This window comes from Lissotriton helveticus, chromosome 6, assembly GCF_964261635.1.
Source record: "Lissotriton helveticus chromosome 6, aLisHel1.1, whole genome shotgun sequence".
NCBI classification, from domain to species: Eukaryota; Metazoa; Chordata; class Amphibia; order Caudata; family Salamandridae; genus Lissotriton; species Lissotriton helveticus.
Genome location: NC_136067.1, coordinates 233301535 through 233315177, shown reverse-complemented (window position 1 = coordinate 233315177; position 13643 = coordinate 233301535). Strand labels below are relative to the sequence as shown.

General features: G+C 43.3%; 1 protein-coding gene across 1 annotated transcript in view; it reads left to right on the top strand.

Annotated features, from left to right (window-relative positions):
* The window catches only part of LOC144762238 (adhesion G protein-coupled receptor F5-like), a 626316-nt gene that overhangs the window by 421101 nt on the left and 191572 nt on the right, over positions 1-13643 (top strand). The gene's annotated exons all lie outside the window — the stretch shown is intronic.

Here is a 13643-nt window from a genome sequence, read left to right as displayed (position 1 = left end):
CTCAAAATATAAAAAAAAGTTTAATGTGAAATTTTCCTCACTGTGCATGAGGTATATACGAAGACACCAAGCTCAGAGTTTTGCACCTTACTACTCTGAACCAGAAGTACTAGGTGAAGACAGAGGGCCACAACCAACAAGAAGTAATTCCACAATAAGATATATGAGAGAGATTTGCATAATTACGATGAAACTGATTAAAGAAAAACAGAAACACATGTTGCGGATTCCCTAGACCTGAATATCCTAGGATAACAGTTAAAGATGTTTGATCGGCAGTCCCTCCTGACCTAGGCATTGCACACCGATTCACTGATTGATAAAGTCATTTGTATGCAATTCACAATGCTAGAAACTTGAGTGAAGTCTATTCACAAACTTCCACTAATGTAATAATTTATTCATGCCCATATTACACCACACAGGAGTAATTTGGTGGCTAAGGAAATACTTACCCAGGGCATTTTGGAATCCCCAACAAATGTAACTATTTTCTGGCCTGTTCACTATCTGGAAATGGCCAGAAATCGCCAGAGGTTCATTCAGAAGTGGCTGGTGTCAGGAAAAAGTAGTGGGTCAGCACAGGGAGGCGACAATAACAACAAACAAAAAACAAAATAACTTACCTCCCACCAGCCATATCGTCTCTCTTCTCATCCTCTGGTTCCACTGCAGCACAGACTGCGGCTCCCAGACGTCCCTTCGACCAATCCAGACACTGCTCTCATGCTGCTGGCAGCATGAGAGAAGCCTTGTGATTGGCCTGAGTGGGCAGGATGTGTGCTCCCAGGAAGCATGGGAGCCTCTGCCTGCTGTGTTCAACCCGGCAATGCAGCACGGGTTGGAGACATCTCAGTGCGCAATGCCAGTTTGTCCATTCTAAGAGGGCCGGCCAAATCCACATGCGCACTTGCAGCAGTACCCACTCATCATGCTTCATGTATGTCATCATGATGGCCCGCCCCCAAGACTCACCCTGTGGAAAAAAAAAATGATAATAAACCTGTTTTATCTGCTGGCGGTGGGACGAAGCTTCACCCGCCATAATGGAGGAACCACTGCTGGATTTACACCTGCCTTGGGTAGAAGTAATCTCTTTCCAAAGTGGGAATGGGACTAGAATCCAATCAGGAATTGGGGTCGATAAAGTGGAGTAGATTTTCCATGTGACGTAACATTTCTCTTCCAGAATTGGCTCCTGAAAAAGAGCCACTGTTTAAAGTATCCAAGTTAGCTCTTAAAAATCTGCGTGAATTTCAACAATTCATACATTTACACTCATGAAAAACAAGAAGTCAGCTGATGTTCTTTTCAAATTAAAAAAAAACCTCATGCTCTGAGCTGTAGAGTAAATGTATGCTGTGTGACAAATGCAAATACATGTGTACGTATTACATATATACCAATATGTTTAAAGCATGTATACAAGCTGTATATCATAAGAATATGTGCTCTTGGTCCAAATAGAGGAACAGGGCTTACAGCAGAGTCTTTTATATGTCCATTGTGACGTCAAATTAAATAGACAGTATGGGGATTAAAAGTGGAATTTGTAGTGTGAAATTAAACTCACATAAAATTTGTGAGTTGAAAAATATAGGAAAATCTGTTCAATGTAAGTCATATTAAAAAATGCTGACGCTCAGAATGTGTAGAAACATGCCCTGAGATGTTAATTTTTCGGTAATGGACGATAGTGTGCCATAAACAAGAAGGCTAATTAACAACTGGTTTGGGTGATCACATAACCCCTTCTGTTGAACCACATCTAAGTCTATAAACAATCACTGGCAGATTCTGAACACAGGAAGCTTACAGTTTTAAAAAACCCTGTTTGCTCACAAGAGGGTGAAAAAAAGAAAATAGGATTAGCATCACAACATTATGATGTTTACCAGCAGACACTGGGCATTACCCATCTGTCAACTGTGTTACTTGGATGTATGACGTTACAATGCATGTATTTACAACGCATGTTTTTACAACGCAGGTACCTTTACAACGTATACCATTACAACGTAAGTATTGGTAAGTATATAATACATTTTTTTATTTAAATTAATTGAAATTAATATAATTTAATTTAATTTAATTTAATTCAATTTAATTAATTTAATTTAAATTTAATTTAATTTTATTTTATTTTATTTTAACCTGTATCCCTGTACCCCAAAAACCCAAAACTGACCCTGAACCCTAAAAATACCCCTTTACCCAAAAACCCAAAACTGACCCTGAACCCTAAAAATACCCCTTTACCCAAAAACCCAAAACTGACCCTAAACCCTAAAAATACCCCTTTACCCAAAAACCCAAAACTGACCCTGAACCCTAAAAATACCCCTTTACCCAAAAACCCAAAAATGACCCTAAACCCTAAAAATACCCCTTTACCCAAAAACCCAAAACTGACCCTGAACCCTAAAATACCCCTTTACCCAAAAACCCATAACTGACCCTGAACCCTAAAAATACCCCTTTACCCAAAAACCCAAAACTGACCCTGAACCCTAAAAATACCCCTTTACCCAAAAACCCAAAACTGACCCTAAGCCCTAAAAATACCCCTTTACCCAAAAACCCAAAACTGACCCTGAACCCTAAAAATACCCCTTTACCCAAAAACCCCAAACTGACCTTGAACCCTAAAAATACCCCTTTACCCAAAAACCCAAAACTGACCCTAAACCCAAAAAATACCCCTTTACCCAAAAACCCAAAACTGACCCTGAACCCTAAAAATACCCCTTTACCCAAAAACCCCAAAATGACCCTGAACCCTAAAAATACCCCTTTAACCAAAAACCCAAAACTGACCCTGAACCCTAAAAATACCCCTTTACCCAAAAACCCAAAACTGACCATAAACCCTAAAAATACCCCTTTACCCAAAAACCCAAAACTGACCTTGAACCCTAAAAATATCCCTTTACCCAAAAACCCAAAAATTACCCTGAACCCTAAAAATACCCCTTTACCCAAAAACCCCAAACCTACCCTGAACCCTAAAAATACCCCTTTACCCAAAAACCCAAAACTGACCCTAAACCCTAAAAATACCCCTTTACCTAAAAACCTAAAACTGACCCTAAACCCTAAAAATACCTCTTAAAAAAAACCAAACATATAACATTTTAAATATAATTATATACTTACCAATACTTACGTTGTAATGGTATGCGTTGTAAAGGTACCTGCGTTGTAAAAACATACGTTGTAAATACATGCGGTGTAATGGTTTTTGCGTTGTAAAAGTTTCGTTGTAATGGTAGTGCGTTGTAAAAGTTGCGTTGTAAAGGTTGTTTCCCGTGTTACTTGCCTCCTTATACAGACTTAAAAATCTTTTGATAAGGGGCTAGCCAAAGGGTGGGTACAGTTTCAATAAACGAATTGCAATTCCACGCATGTCATCTATATGATACCTCTCCATTCTGGGCACTTTATGTTTGGGTAACATGTAGGAAAATCAAGTTGAGGATTGAGAACCATAAAAGCAATGTTATATGAATAAAAGCAACCAAACGATGGCCAGCCATTACATTAAAAAAGGGACACATCATTGATGATTTTAAGTGGTCAATCATAGAACAGGTGTCACTGACCAACACCATTCTTTCAGGATCCGTAATCCTTTTAGAAACATAACAAAGATGGATCTAAAGGCTGTCTACCAATACAGTTAGTCTATATGATGATATTCCCTTGGGTAGCTCCATACTAAAGCCTCTGGGACACTGAGGATTATGCATAACATAGAAATGTCTACCATAAACATACCAGGATACACTATAGCTTCTTGCCTCTCCTTTGATCGATGGGTTATATTTCATACAACATTCCCAGCAAAGGATGATATTCCACACGAAAGGTATATATTTACATAAAAATAGACTTTACTAATTTGGATCTCTTTCTCTCACTCTGTTAAATCTTAAAACTGCTTTGGTGTATTCTTCAACTAATCCCATGATACCCCGGGAAAACCTTCTGAGTTAATGAAAATATATTACACTAGATGTAAAAAAAAAAAGAGAGCTCTAAATCTCTCCTCCATAATCTCCAGTTCTTTGTCCACTTACTATCTACATGGGGGGTTGGTAACAACTACCAAGAGTCATGGGCTACTTTTAAAAGACTAAGGGCCAGATTTAGGTAGGGCAATACCGGTCGGAAACGGCCGAAAATACCGATTTTTTGGCCGTTTCCGTCCGGTATTTGGACATTGATATGTAGGAGTGTTTAAAACATACATATTTGGTAATTTTACCGAATCGTTAATTTTACCGAATCGGTAAAATTACAGAATCGGTAAATTTACCGAATATGTGAATTTTACCGATTTGGTAAATTTACCGAGCGGTAAAATTACCGAATATGTATTTTCAAATGTAGGTAGCACTGTTAACAGTGCTACAGGGCTTTCAGGATTCGGTATTTACCATGTAATACTATTACATGGTAAATAACGAATCCCTGTGTACATGCACATCTGTGCATGTACACCTGTGCCATGTGGCACACAGACATGCCCTAAGGGCATGTCTGTGTGTCACATGGCACACAAGCCTGAAACAGGGGTGCAACAGGGTGTCAAAGTGACACCCTGTTCGCCCTGTCAATTCGGTAATTTTACCGATTCGGTAATTACCGAATCGGTATTTGCTATTGATTCCTATGGGCTTCAAGGCCCATAGGAATCAATGGCAAATGCCGATTCGGTATTTAGCGATTCGGTAAATACCGAATCCTACCGAATCGGTAAAAATTACCGATTTTTTATCTACATCTAATTTACCGATTCATAAATACCGAATCGGTATAATTCGGTATTTATGAATCGGTAAATGAGATTTATCTACATCGGGGCCTAGGAATCCAATATTAATAATTATTAAACGAGATTATAAAGGTGAAGAAACAAAAGAGATGGGGCCTTTTTCATTACTTTTCAATCCTTTTGGTTGATGCCCTTAGTGAGCAAATAAGTGACCATAGCTCTCATCGGGGAAACTGGATACCCACAATTGCGGGTTTGGCTAAAGAACAATTATGAGAAATGGCAAAAAAATGGTGCCTTCTCCACCCTACTGGTTGAGACCCCTAATGACAAGAGGGCCTTTTATTGACATCCACGATGCACGCTAGGGCCTGATAGGATCAAAAGACGGCACCCAGCCCGCATACTCCAACTTTTGTGAGTTGCGGGAATCCATATATGTTGACCACCATGCTGGATCCTTGACAATGTGAGTAGGACATGTGTCATTAGTGAGTATGGGTGGACATTTTGACAAACTTGATGCAAGTATTCTGCTCTACTTCTGACATATGAGGATTGTATATTTTTCAGTGTATAACATACCTACTGGCCTGCCCTTAACATCTCATGGGGCAAATTAGAAGCCCTTACGAAATTAGGCACAATTAGGAGCCTAAAGTCCTCTCAACTCTCACTATTCTATCACTCGTATTGGTACAGACGGGGCAGAAAAAGGACCGGAGCATGTAAACATAATTTGAGATGGCTTGGATGATGATACAGAGATCGGAATGGGTATACCTTTGATTTTTCTTATGCATGTTTGGGTGTGAAAAACGTTCACTATTTCACAACACTGATAAAAACTCATTGCGGAATGACACTGTATGGCGTGAATGATGTGCTACTCTGGTGGGGCACAATCGGACCATGATAACTAGCAAAATATTTTCTTAGTTTTTTAAGAAACTTTAAATATGGTAAACACCCAGCAACAACAGAGAGACCTGATATTGTAGATGTATGAGTGAGTACATGGTATAATCGTGGTGAAGCTCACATGGGAAATTTGAGTACAGTCTTGAGGACATGGAAGGTCCTAATGGAAGCTAACTGACCCGTTTAGACATTAACTATTAGCTGAAACATATTGACCGCAATGTGGGAAGCATTGAACCTCCCCCCACATCCATTCCTTTTTATTAATCTGTCACAGGGTGCACATTAAAAAAATTGCCTTATAAAGATAAAGGGGTCACCTAGAGGTAATTCAACTCTCTCATTTCTCGCTGGGTTCCAGTAACATATCCCCTCGAAAAATTGAAGTGCTCGCCTCAAAAGTAGGGTTGAGCTCACCTGGTACATGGTGTAGTACCCTGGGAAAAGACTCAATGATGAAGCATACGACACAGAAATATGTGGGTGAGAGTCTGATTAAAAAAAAGAATTGGATACCCCCTCCAATCTTTTGTTTGGGAGACCTCCTCTCCTGTTGATTTAATGTATACATCCTTGGGGAACTGAGGTATCCCTCTTGAAAATATATCCTTGCTCCCTCCTATTTGATTGGATACTCCTAAGCATCTTGGCCAATATGTAATTTCCCATTTTACTCACAAACACAGAATAGTGAAACATATTTGATATATAAGCCCCCTTTTCTAGTAAGTCAGTATTGATAGCAGGTCAACTGCCAGACAATCCCAGGCTGTAAACATTCAATGCAAGATGCAATACCAGGTACCTATAAAAGGAAATCTGTCACCACGCACATGGGATTGTGGTGAAAACATAACATAACACTTTCCACATATCAACAAACATAGCTGCAAGGCATTCCATTTTTATGTGTGATATCTTCAGATAATTCTGGATTTTTATCCAACTCCTGTTTACTGCTTGGTTTCATGAGTTCATAGTTACAATGTTAACAGAAACATTTCAAGTTCCAGAATACACCATGATGTCTGTTGAAAGGATAGAACTGACTTAAAGTGAGACATTGCCATGGGCACATTGGCAGCTGTGAATGTTCACACAGATGTAGCACCATTATAATGTAGTCATGCAAAGAGTGCAGAAAAGAAAGTGGTGAGCATTCTTAAAGCATCTAGTTTCACGTGCCTTAGAAGGGAGGACTATAAATTATTCTTGTGTAATTACTCATTTTATGGTTTAAATTTCTTTAGTGGCATTTCAAAAGAACAAAAAAGAAGAGGTAAGCTTACATTAGCCTTTGGGGCCTGTTGATACAGGGTTCCATGCAGAGTGACATAACAACTGAAGCCCCCCCCCCTCCCCTGGACCAGGTGAGGAAGAAAAGTGGACGCTAGACTACCCCTTTAAAGTGAGTATGAACGTGTGAACCCCTAGGTGGAGGCTGAATGGCCCTCAGACAATCGCCACTGATGTTTGGGGCATGCGAGATCCCAAAATTCTGATGTCAATTGGGTCAGAAATAGTCTCCATATTTTAGGAAATGCCGTTCCTTGATTAGACAAGGAGAGATTGATGTGTTCCATTTGGTGTAGCCAGCCTAGCTGCGTATGGATATGCCCTGTACCCCAGTGGGAAAGAATGTTTTGTAATATCGCTTCTAAGGCTAGACTGATCTGTTTGCCCCATTGGGATTTGAGAGGAATGGTGAGAGGGTTCTGGAGGCCTAAAATTATGTAAGCAGGAAATCTGGGCGGCTCTGTGTCTAAGTGAGTATCAATATCTGTGGACACCTGCAACCAGTATGTCTTGCGTTCCGGGCAATCCCATAAGATGTTTAAGAGCATACCTGGGGATCCACATTGCCGACAACTTTCCAAGGATTTGGACGGGATGTATTTATGAAGCCAGTGGGGTGTCTAGTACAAGTAGGTAGTGATTTTTGTAGCTGTGGGTGCACTTGCGGGGTCAAAATGGCAGTACCAGACTGCACACAGACACTGCAATGGCAGGCCTGAGAACGTTTTGCAAGGTTGCTTGTGTGGGTGGCACAATTAGTGCCGCAAGCCCACTAGAGGCATGTGGTTTATAGGTGCCTCGGCACACATGATGCACTGTACTAACAACTTAGCAGTAAACCAAATAAGCCAATTGTGGACACACTAATCTATAATAACAATTTAAAGTGGGAACACTTGCACTTTGGCACTGAACAGCAGTGGCAAAGTGCCCAAAGCATCTAGAACAGCAAAAACGGATTCCAACACACAGTAAAACACAGGAGGCAAAGGCAAAACTATTGGGCAAACCCACTGCAAGGCTGCCATGTCTAACACAATCGTATAGGACCTGAGGACTGCTGGTAAAACATGCAGGCTAAATTGCCAGTGTGCCTCACTCCTTCTCAAATAGCTGAACTGCCTGGTTTCTTTGGGCACACCCCTAAAAGCAATGCCTCCTGGAATACATTCAAAACCTTCAGCGAAAACATAATTCACAACATCCTTACATTGCTTAATCCATCAAATCACTTTAATGACATGTTACCATTGTATATCTTCAGGCAAATCAAATCCTCTTTTCTCCCACTGTAGATCAAGATTGCAATGCCTCACTTCAACAAGGCACTATCCCTTACTGCCTAAAAGTAGGAAAGTTAACCCCTATTCTGAAGAAACCTACTGCAGATTGCTTGGACCTACACAATGTTCGCCCCATTTCCATTATCCTAACTTTAGCCAAACACATTGAAAAATGTGATCAGGTCCAACTTTGCAAAACTATAGAACATTTCCAACTTTTTGCTTCACCAATTCCAAGCTGGCTTCTGGCAAGGCCACAGCATTGAATTGGCTCTCATGCACATAGTGGACGACTTGCTAAAAATTTATGATCTAAACGAATCTTGCCTCGCAATATTCCTAGGCTTATCATCCGCCATCAATACGGTTAAACATGACAATCTTAAGACCTACTTGAGTGGAGGATGGGGCTCTCAGGGCCTGTGCTAAACTGGATCACCTCATTTCTCCATAACTGATCTCAAAGAATAAAGGTTAACCAGTCCCTGTCCAATGCCACACTGGTCACAGTAGGAGTCATACAAGCGTCCTGTCTCTCACCTAACCTCTTCAACCTTTTCATGGAGCCGCTAGCTGAATTCAAGAACTCCTCTAACATTCATTAGCACATGTATGCTGAAAACACCCAACTGTGCTTGAACATCTCTTCCCCAGAAAATAATAGGGACCTCAATACTACTCTATCAGACACCCAAAATTGGCTAACCTACAACCACCTCAAACTTAAAGTCATCAAAATGGAATTCCTCTTAATCGTCCCACTCAATCATCGGCTCAATGTTGCTCTATGGATGAATCATCGAACCACTTTTAACTGTTCAACGCCTATTATTGACTCCAAAAGATCTCTGGGAATAATACTTGACAAAAACCTGAAAAGCAGGAACGCATCAGTACCATTTATTTATTTATTTATTTTCAACATTTATAAAGCGCACTGTTACCAAGATGGTGTCCTGGCGCTAGTTGACCACTCCCGAAAGTTAGCCTGTTTCTTGCCTAAATAGCCATGTTTTCAGAACCTTCCGAAAGGACATTAGGTCTGGTATCTGTCTGATATCCGCTGGCAGGGCATTCCAGGCTTTTGCTGCTCCCAAGGAGAAGCTCTGCCTCCCCAGCGGGCTTTTTTAATTCTTGGGATTACTATCAACCCTTGATTGGTTGACCTCAGTGATCTTACAGGTTTATACCATTGAAAATACTGGGTCATGCACTGCGGACTCAGCCCTTTCAGGGCTTTAAAGACTAAACATAGTGCCTTAAATGCAATACGTTTGCGCACAGGCAGCCAGTGCAGTTTGACCAGCTTGTGGGCGACTGACGCGAATTTGGGGGTGCCCGTGATCAAGCGAGCTGCTGCATTTTGCAGCGCTTGTAATTTGTTTAAAAGGCCCTGTTGGGCATTGAGCAGTAATCCGTTACAGTAATCCAGTCGGGACAGGATTAATCCCGATACCGCCGTTTTCCTGTGCTCGTCTGGAAGAAAAGGCAGGATCTTACGAAGAGTCTTAAGAACAAAGTAGGTAGTTGAAGACAGTGCATTTACCTGAGGCCTAAAGGATAGTTCTTCATCCATTATGACCCCGAGGTTTTTAACCTTGGCGGCAGGTGCGGGGGCAGTGCCCAGTTCTTCCGGCCACCATTTCGGAGACCAAAAGTTTTCCTTGGCCCCAAAAAGGAGAACCTCGGTCTTAGCCGAGTTCAATTTTAGGCAATTCCCTGCCATCCAATCACTGATCGCAAGCATGCAGTCTTTGAATCTACTGGCTGTGCTTTCTTCACCTCCTGGTAGCAGAGACACCACAATCTGTGTGTCGTCTGCGTATGAGGTTAAGTTAAAACCAAAGGTTCTAATCACGGGTGCCAAGGAGGAGACATAAACGTTGAAAAGCGTTGGACTCAATGATGAGCCCTGGGGCACCCCACAAGGAAGAATGAACGGGCTGGATTCTTGGTCATCCAGTGTCACTACCTGAGTTCTGTTGGAGAGGAAGGCCTTCAGGATCTTAAGTGCTTTGCCTTGAATCCCTGCAGCCCTCAACCGGTCCACCGGTATCTCATGGTGGACCGTGTCGAAGGCCGCAGACAGATCTAGGAGGATCAATGCGGCTCTTCCTCCAACGTCCATCACTTTCCTAATGTCTTCTACGGATTTGATTAGGGCCGACTCCGTACTGTGCCCCGCTCTGAATCCATGTTGAGACGGATCCAGAGCCTGGGCAGTGGCCAAATATGTACTTAGCTGGGAGTTCATTATTCCCTCTATGATCTTAGCCGGTAGCGGCAGCCTGGCAATAGGTCGATAGCTCGCTAAGTCGTCAATGTCCAGGTTTGATTTTTTTAGGAGGGGAAGGATTGACGCCTGTTTCCAGCGGGAAGGAAATTTTCCGCTTTCCAACATTTTATTAAATAATGACGTAAGCACAGAGGCTATAGGTGTAACAGCTAGCTTTATTATGGTGGGCGGGCAGGGATCATGGGGTGATCCTGATTTAAGCCTCAGCATCCGCCTCCTTACCTCCTCCTCCTCCACAGGGGCGAAAAACAGAAGTTTACCTTCCTGGGACTTGTTCTCTATTCGTTCGGGGTTGTCTTCTGTGGGGCTGCTCTTTTTTTGACCATCCAAAGAGTTAAAGATAGTCTCCACTTTATTTTGAATTTTTTTTGCCAGGGCTTCACAAAGTTCCTGACTGGGTGGGACAGCTGCTAGTTTAGGGGCTGCAAGAGTGAGGATGGTTTGATAAAGTTCTTTTGGGGAGTTGCTTGCTTCCATAATACACTTAGAGAAGAAGATCCTCTTAGCTTTCCCTATTAGCTCTTTGTAGACGGCTAATTCCAGTTTGTATCTTTTTTTGGCGGCCTCGCAGTAGTTTTTCCTCCATGTCCTTTCTAGTTTTTTGCATAGGATTTTATGCTCCCTAATCTCATCTGAATACCATGGGGCCGATGGAGACGTGCGAGTGGAATGGCAGAGTTTAGGAGGTGCTAACTGCCTACAGGCCGAATCCACTCAGTTAGTGTATGTAGTGGCTGCCTCCTCTACATCTCCTAAGAGAGGCGCCATTGTAGATGCCAGAAGTTCGTCTAATGACTTGCTTTCTATACTTTTCCATTTCCTGATGGTTCTAGCTGGTTTTTTGGCCTGTCTCGGTCTGGGTGGTGTGGCTAATGTGATGTTAAAACAGATGGCGTCATGATCGGACCAGGGGACCGGGCGTGTGGCGGTAACATCTAGGTCGGGGTGGTTAGAAAAGATTTCGTCCAAGGTGTGTCCTGCCCTGTGGGTGGTGCCCAACACCATTTGTTTTAGATCTATGCCATCCATTAGCTCTCCCAATTCCCTAGTGTCGGGATCTAAGCAGCACTCCAGGTGAAAATTAAAATCCCCTAAAATCGTAAATATCTTGGCACAAGCTGCTTCCTCTAAAAGGCTTCCAAGAGCTGCTAAGAATGGAGCTTTAGTCCCAGGGGGTCTATAAAGTAGACAGCCTCTGAGCGATTGATGATGGGACAATAAGAAATTGAACCCGAGTGCCTCGCCTGTAGTAACAGTTACTGGCTGAAAGCTGGCTTTTACTGAGTCATGGTAGATGATCGCCAGGCCGTCACCTCTCTTTCTAGGTCTGTTCTGAACATGACAGCCATAGTTAGGTGGAGTGGCTTTAACAATGTCTGGGCCCGAGGCATCATCAGTCAAGGATTCAGTAATAAAAGCTATTTTTACATCAATTTCTTGTATTAGGTCTGCCAGTTCAATACTGTGTTTAACAAGGGATCTGGCATTCAGCAGCATACATTTGACATCAGCACACTCACCCTTCGCCATCTCACTATTAGTATTAGTGGCCGTATTGATAGGCGTCCAGGAAATTGTGGGGAGGATTGCATGACAGCTCGGGCAGCCCAGCGGAGTCTGCTGCGGATCTTTCCGAAGTTCCAGATGTACGCAGCCCGGCGTTCTGGTTTCGGCTCCCAACGCCCACAGCATATCCCGACTGTATATAATGTGAACTACCGAGTCGATGGTATTTCGACCAGGGGGTATGGCGCTAGGCGCGGAGCTGGCGCGGACGGGCGCAGACGGGCTTGCCTTAGGCACGCCTTCGGCGCGCCGCCGGCGCGCCCGCTTCGCGCGTCCGCTGGGCGATCGTGCCAGCCCGCCTTTTGAAGGTCCCGGGAAGGAAAAAAGACTGGAGTGCTCAGCCCTGGCCCGCTTCAAGATGGCGGCCGTCCAGGCGAGCGTCCCTTTCACAATTCTCTCTTCCCTACCTCCCGACCTGTGAGTAAAGAAGGCGCAGAGTCTTTCAGTCAGCCTGTCCCTTTACCCACTAGTCCCTTGTAAAATAGTTTTTAAAACGATGATAGCACTTTTAAAATAGCAATAAACACCTGTGCAAAATAGGAAAAATAGCAGCAGCAGATCTAACATCCGCCTCGCTCCCGGCTCACGCCTCAGGAGTAATCAGGTCGAGGGTTCGTGCCAGCCCGCCTTTTGAAGGTCCCGGGAAGGAAAAAAGACTGGAGCGCTCAGCCCTGGCCCGCTTCAAGATGGCGGCCGTCCAGGCGAGCGTCCCTTTCACAATTCTCTCTTCCCTACCTCCCGACCTTTGAGTAAAGAAGGCGCAGAGTCTTTTAGTCAGCCTGTCCCTTTACCCACTAGTCCCTTTTAAAATAGTTTTTAAAACGATGATAGCACTTTTAAAATAGCAATAAACACATGTGCAAAATAGGCAAAATAGCAGCAGCAGATCTAACATCCGCCTCGCTCCCGGCTCCCGCCTCAGGAGTAATCAGGTCGAGCGCTCGTGCCAGCCCGCCTTTTGAAGGTCCTGGGAAGGAAAAAACACTGGAGCGCTCAGCCCTGGCCCGCTTCAAGATGGCGGCCGTCCAGGCGAGCGTCCCTTCCACAAGTCTCTCTTCCCTACCTCCCGACCTATAAGTAAAGAAGGCGCAGAGTCTTTCAGTCAGCCTGTCCCTTTACCCACTAGTCCCTTGTAAAATAGTTTTTTAAACGATGATAGCACTTTTAAAATAGCAATAAACATATGTGCAAAATAGGCAAAATAGCAGCAGAAGATCTAACATCCGCTTCGCTCCCGGCTCACGCCTCAGGAGTAATCAGGTCGAGCGCTCGTGCCAGCCTGCCTTTTGAAGGTCCCAGGAAGGAAAAAAGACTGGAGCGCTCAGCCCTGGCCCGCTTCAAGATGGCGGCCGTCCAGGCGAGCGTCCCTTTCACAATTCTCTCTTCCCTACCTCCCGACCTGTGAGTAAAGAAGGCGCAGAGTCTTTCAGTCAGCCTGTCCCTTTACCCACTAGTCCCTTGTAAAATAGTTTTTAAAACGATGATAGCACTTTTAAAATAGCAA